The 12266-nt window shown below is 37.1% G+C and overlaps 1 long non-coding RNA gene across 6 annotated transcripts in view; it reads right to left on the reverse strand.

Annotated features, from left to right (window-relative positions):
* LOC138144450 (uncharacterized) overlaps nucleotides 1-12266 on the reverse strand; it is a 186934-nt gene that overhangs the window by 166132 nt on the left and 8536 nt on the right. Inside the window, exons 3-4 of one of the 6 annotated variants that reach the window (XR_011163960.1) lie at nucleotides 2051-2097; nucleotides 1444-1547 (exon numbers count right to left, since the gene is read on the reverse strand). The exons of the other annotated variants lie outside the window; for them this stretch is intronic. This is a non-coding gene — a long non-coding RNA (uncharacterized lncRNA). The remainder of the gene's footprint in view (nucleotides 1-1443; nucleotides 1548-2050; nucleotides 2098-12266) is intronic. 6 annotated transcript variants of the gene reach the window in all.

Consider the following 12266-nt stretch of genomic DNA (forward strand, 5'->3'; position numbering starts at 1 on the left):
TATAGACATATATATTTCTGTTCCCTTCAACTATTTCATACTGAGAAAAGTTTCATCAGTTACAATTATTGTTTTTCCATGTAGAAATGTTAATAGTTCAACTTTTACAAATTCCTTATGATTTCTTTTCCCTGTTTACCTTCTCATGCTTCTTGTATCTGAATGTCAAATTTTCTATTCAACTGGTTTTTTTCAGCAAGAATGCTTGAAAGTCCTCCATTCCACTGAATGACCATATTTTCCCCTGAAACATGATATTCAGTTTTGCTGGGTATGTGATTATTGGTTTTAATCCCAGCTCCTTTGACCTCCAGAATATCATATTCCAAGCCCTTCGATCCCTTAGTGTAGAAGCTGCCAGATCCTGAGTTATCCTGATTGTGTTTCCACAATATTCAGTCATTAGATTCATTGACTATAATCAGTACTGCTATAACTCCTGATGAAGCCTATAAAACAACAAAGATCCAGGAACCAAGAAGTCATGTTGCCATCCATATGATGTCAGACAATACCATGTCAACAGAGAAGTGAACAAATGGCTGGATTGTTCAGATTTGTCAACATATTATTATGTTATTTTTATTATATGTATAATACTATATAATATATATTACACATATTATATCATATATAGAATATCTATTAAAGAAATGAACAGATTCATATAATCACCAAATAAGACCTAGTGATTGCTACTGAAATTCAGAGAAAGGTAAGGAACCCTGAATTACTCATTACAGATTATGCAAAAATATTATGGAAACCATTCAACATATTAGGGCAGAATGAAAAATGTTATCACCTCCTGAATAGCCATAGCAAAATATGGTTAAGCAATCAAAAATATGTAGAATTTTGCTATCCTTCATAAACTACCAGATGAGAAATCTCCATGATACAAATACAAACCTCAAAACTGTCCCTGAAATTCCCCCCCCAAAATTGTATTAAAACCAGAGCATCATCATGAACAAAACTGCTGCACACAATTGCAATGACCTATAAAAATCTTAAACTGTATTTAATATATATATCACTATGTTATAGATTCATAATTTCCAAAACATGAAATAGAAAGTTCTCAAAATACAGTATCCAGTGAAGCAGAGGGATACACGAGGAAATTAAGGCAATATAAAAATAAATCAATAAAAATCTATTAAATTTAAAAAAAAAAGAAACCTAGTAGAAATAACAGAAACCCTGTCACATACCTGGACGACCAGAACTATGTCAGTGGTCCTGGTGGAAATAGAAAATAATGAAAGAGTTTGGGTGGGAAGATAATTCCATTTTGGACATACTGAATTTGACATTCCTAAAAGAAATTCAGGTGGTGTTTATGTTGGCTATGGAGGTTGCCTTGAAAATGCTTGCACTGAACCTGCAGAGGATTACCTTTACATCCCAAATTTTTGGCTAACCACAAAATACAATCACCTCGTCCATGAGAGCCACAGTCAAAATATTAACCATAAAAATAGACTAGTGGAACAGCAATTTGTCCCAACGTTGTCTTTCTCTGAACTTCATCCAGCACAGGACTTGAAAAAAATGAGAAAAAGGATTTAATAAATAATTGAATAAAAATTATTTCAAAAAATAAAGTAAAAGCTCCTAGGGGGGAAAAAGGGAAAAGGAGGACATTAAAAAGTAGTTTCAATTTTTCAAAGAGGAAGTAAAGGGGATAGTTCAAAATACAAGCCCAGAGAGCTTGAAGTAAACTCCTACTAAAATTCTAGATAGGGATAATAATAACTGATAGCATTTATATAGCACTTTAAGGTTTGTAAAGTGCTTTACAAATATTATCTTATCATCCAACAACCCTGTGAGGTAAGGGGTTATTATTATCCCCATTTTACAGATGAAGATATTGAGGCAGAGGTTAAGTGATTTACCCAGAGTCACATGGTAAGTGTCTGAGACTGGATCAGAATCCAGTTCTTTCTGACTCTAGGTCCAGCACTCTAACCACTGTACCACCTAACTGCCCCAAGGAGCTATGATTTCATTGGTATAGTAATTTTCTGGTAAGCAAACTCACTTTACGAAGAATGCAAGATGGTTCCTTCTACTGCCTTTAAGAGTTGCCTAAAAAAAAAGAGTTTAAGTCACTTGGTTATGATCACACAGGCAGAGGATAAATGCAGGTCTTCCTAACTTTAAGACTGGCTCTCTAAAAAATTCTAGAGCTGTGCAAAAATAGTAGGGCTTATAGCTCAAGACATGAGCTCCCAGTAACCAGAGATCCTTAAGCTAGGACTAAATGACCCGCTATCAGGAATACTATAGAGAGGATTCATGACTAGAGAAGGGATAAGATGAATGCAACAATTTTATTCCAATTCCTAAGCTTATTAGGTTACAAATATGAGCAATCACAACAGCCACAAATTTCATTTAAAGCAGGAATATAATGAAATGTGTTTTAATTGACTACTTATCCTAAATGGCACTGGGATTTCTGAAGCAATGATTTTATTTCTTGAAGAGTGGAGAGCTAAACAAGTATTTCACAACAGTATGGGCTGTTTACAGATTATACTAGGGTTGGAGGGGTAGGTAGTAGTTTGGAGTAAAATGATAAAGGAGAGAGATGTATAAAATATATGACAACTTTAAGATTTTATTTTAAATCTGTTAGTGTCTCAATCCCTGTATAGTCCAGAATTTAAAGTGTGTCTAAGGAATCCTATTACCCTGGGATGTGAGCCAGGTTCATAACTATGGCTACGTTAAGATTAGAATGCAATACCAGAACTGTAGGATAATGATGATAATGATGATGATGGCTAGCATTTTTTTTTATTTTTTGCTTTTTGGAGGGGAGAAAGCAGGGCAATTGGGGTTAAGTGATTTGCCCAAGGTCACACAGCTAGTAAGCATCAAGTGTCTGAGGCTGAATTTGAACTCAGGTCCTCCTAACTCCAGGGCCCGTGTTCTATTCACTGCACCACCTAGCCACCCCCTACGGTTAACATTTATATAGCATGTATTATATGTCAAGCACTTTGCTAAGCACTTTGTAGATCTCATCTCATTTATCTTCACAACAATCCTGGGAGGTAAATGCTATTATTATCTGCTTTGTACAGTTGAGGAAACTAAGGAAAAGAGGCTAAGTCATTTCCCTAAGGTCACACAGCTAAGTTTTATGACTTGGAATTTGAACTCGGATCTTCCTGACTTCAAGTTTCATCTAGCTGTCACCTCTTAAAATCTGCAACTGTTTTAAAAACACTAATATACAATCCAAGACCATACCAGAGCTTAATATTAACTTCTAAATTGATAAAAAATAAAAGCTATTATTTATATAGTGCTTTAAGGTTTGCAAAGTGCTTTATAAATATTATCTAACTTTATCCTCATAAAAACCCTGGGAGGTAGATCTTATTATTTTTCCATTTTACAGATTGGGATACTGAAGATGAAAGTTAAGTGACTTACCCAGGGTCACAAAGCTGCTAAGTGGCTGAGGCTAGGATTTGAACTCAGGTCTTCCTGACTCTAGGTCTAATGTTCTATCTACTGTGCATGTGAGATATCTTACTTTTTCTTTTATGACAGGCTAGAAAGGAGTAGGAGAAAACAAACGTAATTCCAAATCTCTTCAAGCATTCCTGTCCACCATCACAAAGGCATACACAATGATATTTTATGGATGTTAAAACTTGTACTCTCTAAAAAAAAAGTCATTAACCTAATTTGTGGTTTACTGTGAAAGATAATTATCAATTAGCTTAGAAAAACCCTTTAGTACCTTAAAAATATTGATTTTAGACTTTTGGCTCCAAAACTTAAAATAAAAACTTGTAAAATTCAAATTCATTCTTTCTTTCTTTCTTCCCTTTTCTTCTTCTTCCCTCCTTCCCTTCTTTCTCTTCTTTCTTCTTTCCCTCCTTTCTATCTTTCCTTCTTTAACATCCAACAATCTTTCCTCTCTACTCACAATTTAGCTCAAGCCCTCATCATATTCTATCTAGATTTTTGCAATGACCTTTTAGACAGTCTCTCTCCCTCAGTCACCACATACTCCATGCTTAGGTCAGCAGGGTTTTCTTTAAGCACAGACCTCATTAGATCAACCCACTCTACTGGATCTCAACTACATTTAGGATAAAATCATGACTTCTCTCTAATTTTTAAAGACCTTTTATGATTTAGCCCCAACCTCTATATGTTACTCCTCTTCCTACATTCTGAGAACGTATTACCTCCTCACCTAACTCTGATTCCTTTAGGTCACGGCTCCAGCACCACATTTTACACAAAACTTTTCCTGATCCCTCAATTGCTAGTACCATCCCTCCCAAAATACCTTGTATTTAATTATTTTGTATTTGCATTTTGCTCTATATACTGACTCTGTAAATATTTATACAGATAGTTCTCACTTTATATAAATGGATCATTCCACAGAACTCTATGTAAAGTGATTTTTAAGTAATATAATTTGCCCCTGTCCACCCACTTCACTTAGCCTATATAACAAAGGAATACACAAAATGATTTTTTTGTTGTTCAGTCATTTTCAGTTCTGCCTAACTCTTTGTGATCCCATTTGAGATTTTCTTGGCAAAGGCACTAGAGTGCTTTGCCATTTCCTTCTCCAGCTCACTTTACCGATGAAGAAACTGAGGTAAACAGGGTTAAGTGACTTGCCCAGGGTCACACAGATAGAAAATGGCTGAGGCTGGATTTGAACTCAGGAAGATGAGTCTTCCTAATTCCAAGCCCAGTGCTCTATGCACTATGGTGCCATCTGGCTGTCCACACAAAATAATACTTTTACACAAGTCAAAATGTATTAAAATGCAGGCATATTAAACACTGGACCATGATAATAAACCAAATTATTAAATGAAAGGTAAAGTTAATGATAAAGTGTGCACAGTACTGGTTTAGTAAAGTTCACAAAGGAGTGTGATTTGTTGCTCCTTCCCCACCCACTGCACCTAGCCTTTATTACTGATGTTTGGCTGGGCAATATTTTTATGTAGCTATTGAGAGATGTATGGACATTAGATCTCTTTTTTTTTCCCTTATATAACTGAGGATTGCAAGCAATATCATCCTCATCCAGATTTTGAACTTTCAAAAAATTCTGATTTGGATCCATTTTCTTTTTCATAAAAAGAAAAAAAATTCACGCAAATGATGAGTTGCTTCCATTAACTGTTTCATTGTGAACCTTTTTGGTTCGACCTTGGGTTCTGAAGGTTCCCTTTCTTCTGCAAGCTTTGCAGCTAGCAGCCCAATCAGATTCTCATTCAGAATCCTCATTTAGATTTCTTTCAGAATTCTTTATGTAAAGCTTAATTTGTAAAATGCAAATTTTTGTAAAGCAAGAACTGTCTGTACACATACTTGTCTTCCTCATTAGAATGTAAGCCCTTATGAAAAAGCATTGTTTCACACTCTATCTGCAGCCCCAGCATCTAGAAAAGTGTCTGGCTCTTAATATCAACGTGTTGGTTGATTTCTCAGGAATGATTGTATTAAACTAGGGAGATCTCCGTTTAAATAGTTGGGGGAGGGGAGGGGAAATACTACATAGTTACTGTCTGGTCTCTTAAATAAATGATATATTTTGCACTTGGTATCACTACACAGATAAAGCTTAATGCAAATTAAAAATATATTTTATTCTTTGAAGTTAATGGCAACATCATTTGTTTTAACTATTAGCATACATTTCTAATTATGAATTGCTTAAAGATGAGAGTAATCAAAACCTTAGCTCTGAAAGGAACTTTAATCAGTGTGGCATAAAGAATTTTGGGTTTGGAATAAAAGGATTTGGGTTAAAATCTCAACTTTGTAACTTCGAGCACTCAGTTTCCTCATCCAGAAAAGGAAGGGTGCTGACTCCTAGACATCTCAGGTCCCTTCTACCTCTGAATTTGTGATCATATGATTTAGTCCCAACCCCTTCATTTTACAATTGAGGGAACTGATGCTCAGAGTTCTCACGACTAATACAGCGTTCTAATATTACCAGGTGCTTATTTTTTCAAATCTATGCATTTTGAATAAAATTTGAACTAAAAATTCAAACAGAAAGAAAAACTGTTTATAAGTGCTTCACATTTTAAAATACTAAGCTTCTCATTCTCTCATTTCTAAATATACAATTGGCATAGGAAATGTCTGCTAATAAGACTTGGATTCTCCTAAGCGAATTATTCATACAAAATGGGAAAAAAACATTTAGAAATGGAGCCATAGATCGTTATATTACAGAAGAAATAGAAAATGAACTTAAAGGTCAATGCATTACCAAGGTCTACCTACAAAATAGATATTCAAGTTAAAACTGTGGGAAACAAGCCATCACATCATGCACAGAAAGCATTCAAGAACAGTACAGTAAAGAAGACCACATCATCAATTATTCCCATTCCCCCCATTTTGGACAGTGAATCAGCAAATGCATGCTATGAAAATTTCCTTTTTCATCAAGTTGAATAATGTTGTTAATGTTTTAAGAGAAGAATCCATAAGAACAGCAGATTAGGCAAAGAAAACTATTGTGTGTTGTTAAAGTGAAGCCCGCTTATGTATCTTATGCTGAGATAAATTAAGAGAGACCTTTGTTAGACACTCAAAGAAATGAACTATATAGCCTACTTTGCAGGTCCCTAAAATCTCTCTTACATACCCACAAGACATTCCACCTCTCAGCTCTGGGCATTTTCTCTGGCTGTCCCCCATGCCTGGAATGCTCTGCCTCCTGAGTTCCCTTGGCTTCCTTTACGTCCCAATTAAAACCAATTAAAATCCCACCTTTTACTGGAAGGCTCCCAAACCCTTTTAATGCTAGTGATTTCCCTCTCTTAATTATCTCCTTTTGATCCTGTATGTAGATTCTATGTATTTGTTTACATGATGCTCCCATTAGATTGCAAAGCTCTCGAGAGTAGGGACTGTCTTTTGCCTCTTTTTGAATCCCTAGCACTCAGCACAATGCCTAACACATAACAGGTGCTTAACAAATGTTTCTTGACTAACTGACTTGATATTAAATTTACGGAGAAGTTCCTGTCTCTACTTATTGGGCCCTATGTTCCTTCACAAGTAAACACCTGACTTTATAATGAACATAAGATGGAAAAAGAAAAAAGAATCGCTTTTGTAGGCAAGTGCTTTCCTAGAAAAAAGGCTAATCTTATGTTACACATTAATAATAAGAAGCAATTTTTCACACAGAAATAAATATAAAAATGTACAATAGAATATCTTAAACTAGATGACATTCCTTTAGAGAAACTGTTCAAAGGTCCTTCATTTCATCTTGAATGAAAATATTTCTATTCTGTAGTTTATGATATACAAAGGCAGCATAGTCCACTGAAAAGAATTCTAGCAATACTGGGATTCACATACCACTTCTATCATACATTGGTTTTAGAACCCTGGGGAAGTCTCTTAGCCTCTCAATGCCTACTCCCCCACTGTCATTCCAGGCAGTTATAAGTACTGACCTGCATTGGTGATAGAAGTTTCTTCAAGAGGGATCTTCTAACTAATACCAGTGAAATGAAAGAACCAAGTTATCCCTATAATTATTACATAATTGTCTACCACTGAGAATTCCTTGAATAGCATCAGTGCAGGAAAAATAAGTAGTTATAATGTAGTAATACACCTCCCAGAGAAAGTTCTAACCTTTAATTTGGCAAAACCAAAAAATATTGTTTATACTACAAATGTCAAAGATTTAATAGTACAAATAGAACAAGAATTCCAAGTGGCATATTACTTTGGTTTGAGCTGTGTTGTTGGTCAATAGGAATGATAAAATCACATCATCTAGAAAAGTCAGTTTCTTTATGTTCCTCTTCGTTTGCATGTCTTTAGTGTTTCTTCCAGATCCTGATTTTTTTTTTTTTTTGCCTTTTGGAGGGCAGTTGGGGTTAAGTAACTTGCCCAAGGTTACAAGGCTAGATTTTTTTTGTGTGTGTGGGTGTTAAGTGTCTGAGGCCAGAACCAAACTCAGGTCCTCCTGACTCCAGGGCCAGCGCTTTACTCACTGCACCACCTAGCCTCCCCCCCAGCTTTCTATGAAGTAATCCCACAGAAATTCTTAAGTGACTATTACTTAATGAATTATAGTACGGAGTGAGATCACAGAAAATACCCAGGTCCTTTAGAGTCAAATTCTGTGTATCATCTCACATGGCACTATGCCTAGAAAAGCACTTAATTATTTTTAACAATATTCAAAAAATGCTGTCCAGATGCATTAGTGTGTTCAACCTCCAAATCCTGCCTAGGGTCTTACCCTAGGATATTAAGACTCTCCTGTTACTCTGATCCTCCTTCAATCCCTGCCCCACTCCTGTCCTTATAGCGTGGATGTTTAAAAAAAAAAAAAAAGAACTCAGGGAATTCTGTAGAAAAAAACATTTAAAAAAAAGCATAACACTTTAAAAATGGAAAACTTGACATTCTGTTAAAGTTGCTTCTTTAACATTTTAATTTATAGTTTCAGATTTAAAAGCTATCAAGATGTCTCATGGGAGACAAGGAGATGGGACAATCTTCTCTAACCTTCAGTTATTTTCCTTATAAAGCACCCTAGGTTTCCAAGTGTCTGCCATCCCCCTAAACCACCTCACTAGCTTTCAGGGGACATCCTTCTCCCAGCCTATTCACAGTGTATGTGAGTCTGGGTTTCAAAAAGAGAAGAATAAAGAAAGAAAAAGATAGCTCTGGTTTTCATAATGTTATAAGACACAGTTGGTGGCACAGAGGATAGAGCACTTGGCCTGGAGTCAGGAAGTCCTGAGTTCAAATCCAGCCTCAGACAACTAACTAGTTGTGTGACACTAGACAAGTCACTTATCTCAGTTCTTTCAACTGTAAAATGGGTATAATAATAGTATCTACCTCTCAGGGTTGTTGTGAGGATCAAATATAAGTTTTTTGTAAAGTGCTTAGCACAGAGCCTAGCATATAGTAGGTGTTTAATAAATGTTTGTTTCCTTCCTTCCTTCTTCAGTACTCTTTCTACTATACACTGCCTTAAGGTATAAAGTTCAAAATGGTAGGGAGTAGGGAGAATGTTGCCCCAAGACTAGTTGGCTTGCACGCAAGGCTCTCTCTCCCCCCCCATACATACATACATACATACATACATATATACATATACATACATATCTATACATGTGTATATCTGTGTGTATGTACATGTGAAATACCCACACTCACCCAACCCAGATGTCAACACCCTGATGCAAAGCCTTTCTAACCCATTGGGAGTTATGGCTCTGCCCTTGTGAACATGCAGTCTCAAGCGTCAAAATTACTGGCAATGGTTGCTATTTTTGTTATTTAACAAATCTCTAAATCATTCATCAGATCACTCAAAAGACAGCATAACATATTGTCAGAGGTACCTAGGTGGCAAGACATGGAATCAGGAAGACCTGGGTTCAAATCAAGTCTTAGACACTAATTAACTATGTGCCTCTGGGTAAGTCATCCAACCACTGTCTGCCTCAGTTTCCTCAGATGTAAAATGAGAATAAGAAGAGCGCCTACCTTCCCAGGCTGTTGTGAGGATCAAATGAGATTATTTGTAAAGCGCTTTGCAAACCTATACCAATACTAGTTATTATTTTTATCCAACCATATGATATAATGTTCTAAAAGACCCGCTGTTCTCATCATGGCAGACAGGACACTGTACGCCAGCCACCATATCACATAGCAGCTCTTCAATGTTTCTTGACAGTGCAGAGAAAAAGTCTGTGCCAAGAACTGTACCCTAAGCCCTTCTAACCATATGTCAATGATAAGAATGTCAATGACGGAATGAATGCACCATCATGATGAATTTAAGGATTAAATCCTGTTGACAGCATAGGAACTGTTATAGGTGGGAGAAAAAAAAATCATTACACAGAGCTGACTTTGAAAGTAAAGGATGACAACTAGCCTCTAGCTAAATAATATAGCCTTCTCCTCATCATTCTGAATTTATCCATTTAGCATGTGTGCTTAGTCCCTGTACAGTTATAATGTCCTACAATAGGAAAATGCCTACCTGTGATCTTTCGCCACTGTTCTGAAGAACAACATGCTCGTATTTTTGGTCTCCTGCTTAGATCTGATGGAATGCGGTGCCAGCCTAGTCCTTTCCTCTTTATTTAACGCCTTATGACTTGTTGACAAGTTTGTAGTCCCTTCCTCTATCTCCCTTCATGGTTAAGGAAATCCTCAGCTTTCATTTTATTATTATTAACAACAGCTCACATTTATACTGTGCTTTAAGGTTTACAAAGAACATTCCCTAAGCAAGCATGCAAATATTGGCCCAATTTTGTAGATGAAGAAGCAGGCTCGGAGGAGTTGCAACTTACTTAGTCACATAACTAGTTACTATTGGCACAGACTCTAACCCAAGTGTTCTAACACGTTTATTCTATGTCATATCGCATCTCCATTTTTATCATAGCAAAAATGTCTAGGACATTCTTGTTGGAATGTTAGCCAGGTACCAGGAAGGGCAAATTACACAGTTTCTGATCTTTTTCTATTCCTTCCTTCTCTCTCTTCCTCTGCTCTCTCTCTCATCTCTTTCCTCTATTCCTTTTTCACTTTCTTTTCTTTCTCTCCTCCCTCTCATTCTTTCCCCCTTTCCTTTTCTCTCCTTCCTTTTCCTCTTTTCTCTCTCCATATCACCTCCTTTCTCTTCCTCTTTCCCTTTTTCTCTCATCTCTCCCCTCTATTCCTTTTCCTCACTTTTCCTCTTTTCTTTCTCTCTTCCTCTTTCTCTTCATGTCTTCCTCTCTCCTCCCTCTCATTCTCTCCTTCCTGTCTTCTTTTTCTTTCTTCTTTCCTTCTCTCTTTTCTCTCTCTTCCTCTTTCCTCCCTTTTATCTTCTCTTTCTCTCTTCCTCCCTTTCTTGCTTTCTCTTCCCCTCTCTTCTTTCTCTCTCATTCCTAATTAAAATAAGATTTTTTTTAAAAGTAATCTATTAAGAACCAATACTTGATGTGTCCCATTTTATCAGAACCATTTACTCAAAAAATGTACATTATATGGACAAGTATATTTTTAAAATAATGTTTTAAAATGAGCGATAATATAGTCTATAGAAAACCAGCCTCAGATGGAAGACTTGGGTTAAAGTCTTGGTTCTTGGGTTTGAGTCTTGATGACTGTGTGGCCCTGGGTAAGTCACAACCTCTCACAATATCCACTGGGCAGCTCTGAGATGAGGAATGGTCAGTCAGTGCCAGGCATCATCCTAAGCACTGAGGTTATAAAAAGAGGTGAAATATAGTTGCCCTCAAGCAGCTCACAATATAATGTGGGAGAAAAGCAAATATGTACAGACAAGTTATATACAGGATAAAAAAGGAGGGCACTGGAATTAAAGGTTGGGAAAAGCTTCCTTTAGAAGATGGGATGGGGGGTGGCATTTGAAGCCAGGAAAGTGAATAGTCCAAGCAGAGGAGGGAAAGCATTCCAGGCCTGGGGATCAGTCAATGTCTGGAGATGTCGTGTGTTGTTTATGGAGCAGCCAGGTGGTCAGCGTCACTAGACCTAAGAGTACATGTTGGGGAGTTGGAAGAGGGGGCTAGTTTATGAAAGGCTTTGAATGCCAAACATCGGATTCTGTATGGGATCCTGTAGGCAAAGCGAGCCACTGATGTTTCCTGAGTGGGGTGGGGGAAGGTTTGGGCAGGCAAGGTGACATGGACGATTTGCATTTTAGGAAAACTACTTTGGTGACTGAATAGAGGATGGACTAAACAGGAGAGAGATTTGAGACAGGCAGACCCACCAGCAGACTGTTGAAACAATCCAGGTGTTAAGTGATAAGGGCATGTGCCAGAGCAGTGACAATATCAGAGAAGAGAAGGGGGTGTATCGGAGAGATGTTGCAAAGGTGAAATCAGCAGACTGATACAAAAAGTAAGACACAGAGAGGAGTAAATGATAACACCTAAGTTGGGACCCTACTTAGTGCCCAAGTCTGATTTGAAGTTTTACAAACTCTTCCACCCCTCCCAGTGCCCCAATCTTGCCTAAAACAGTTCTCTACCCATAGTACATACTCAATAAACATTTGCTAAATGGAATTGATGTCAAAAATTTCTCCTTGCCCTGAAGGACAGACTTGGGATTTCCCACAGGAGGAAAATCCCTGCTACTTAATGAGTAATCACAGGGATTTCCAGGTGGAATGTGGAAGGGGAGAGAGAGAGAGAGAGAGAGAGAGAGAGAGAGAGAGAGAGAGAGAG

This window comes from Petaurus breviceps, unplaced genomic scaffold (assembly GCF_028583685.1).
Source record: "Petaurus breviceps papuanus isolate PSGF00001 unplaced genomic scaffold, PetGlider_PUasm1.0 90700, whole genome shotgun sequence".
In the NCBI taxonomy this organism is placed as follows: Eukaryota; Metazoa; Chordata; class Mammalia; order Diprotodontia; family Petauridae; genus Petaurus; species Petaurus breviceps.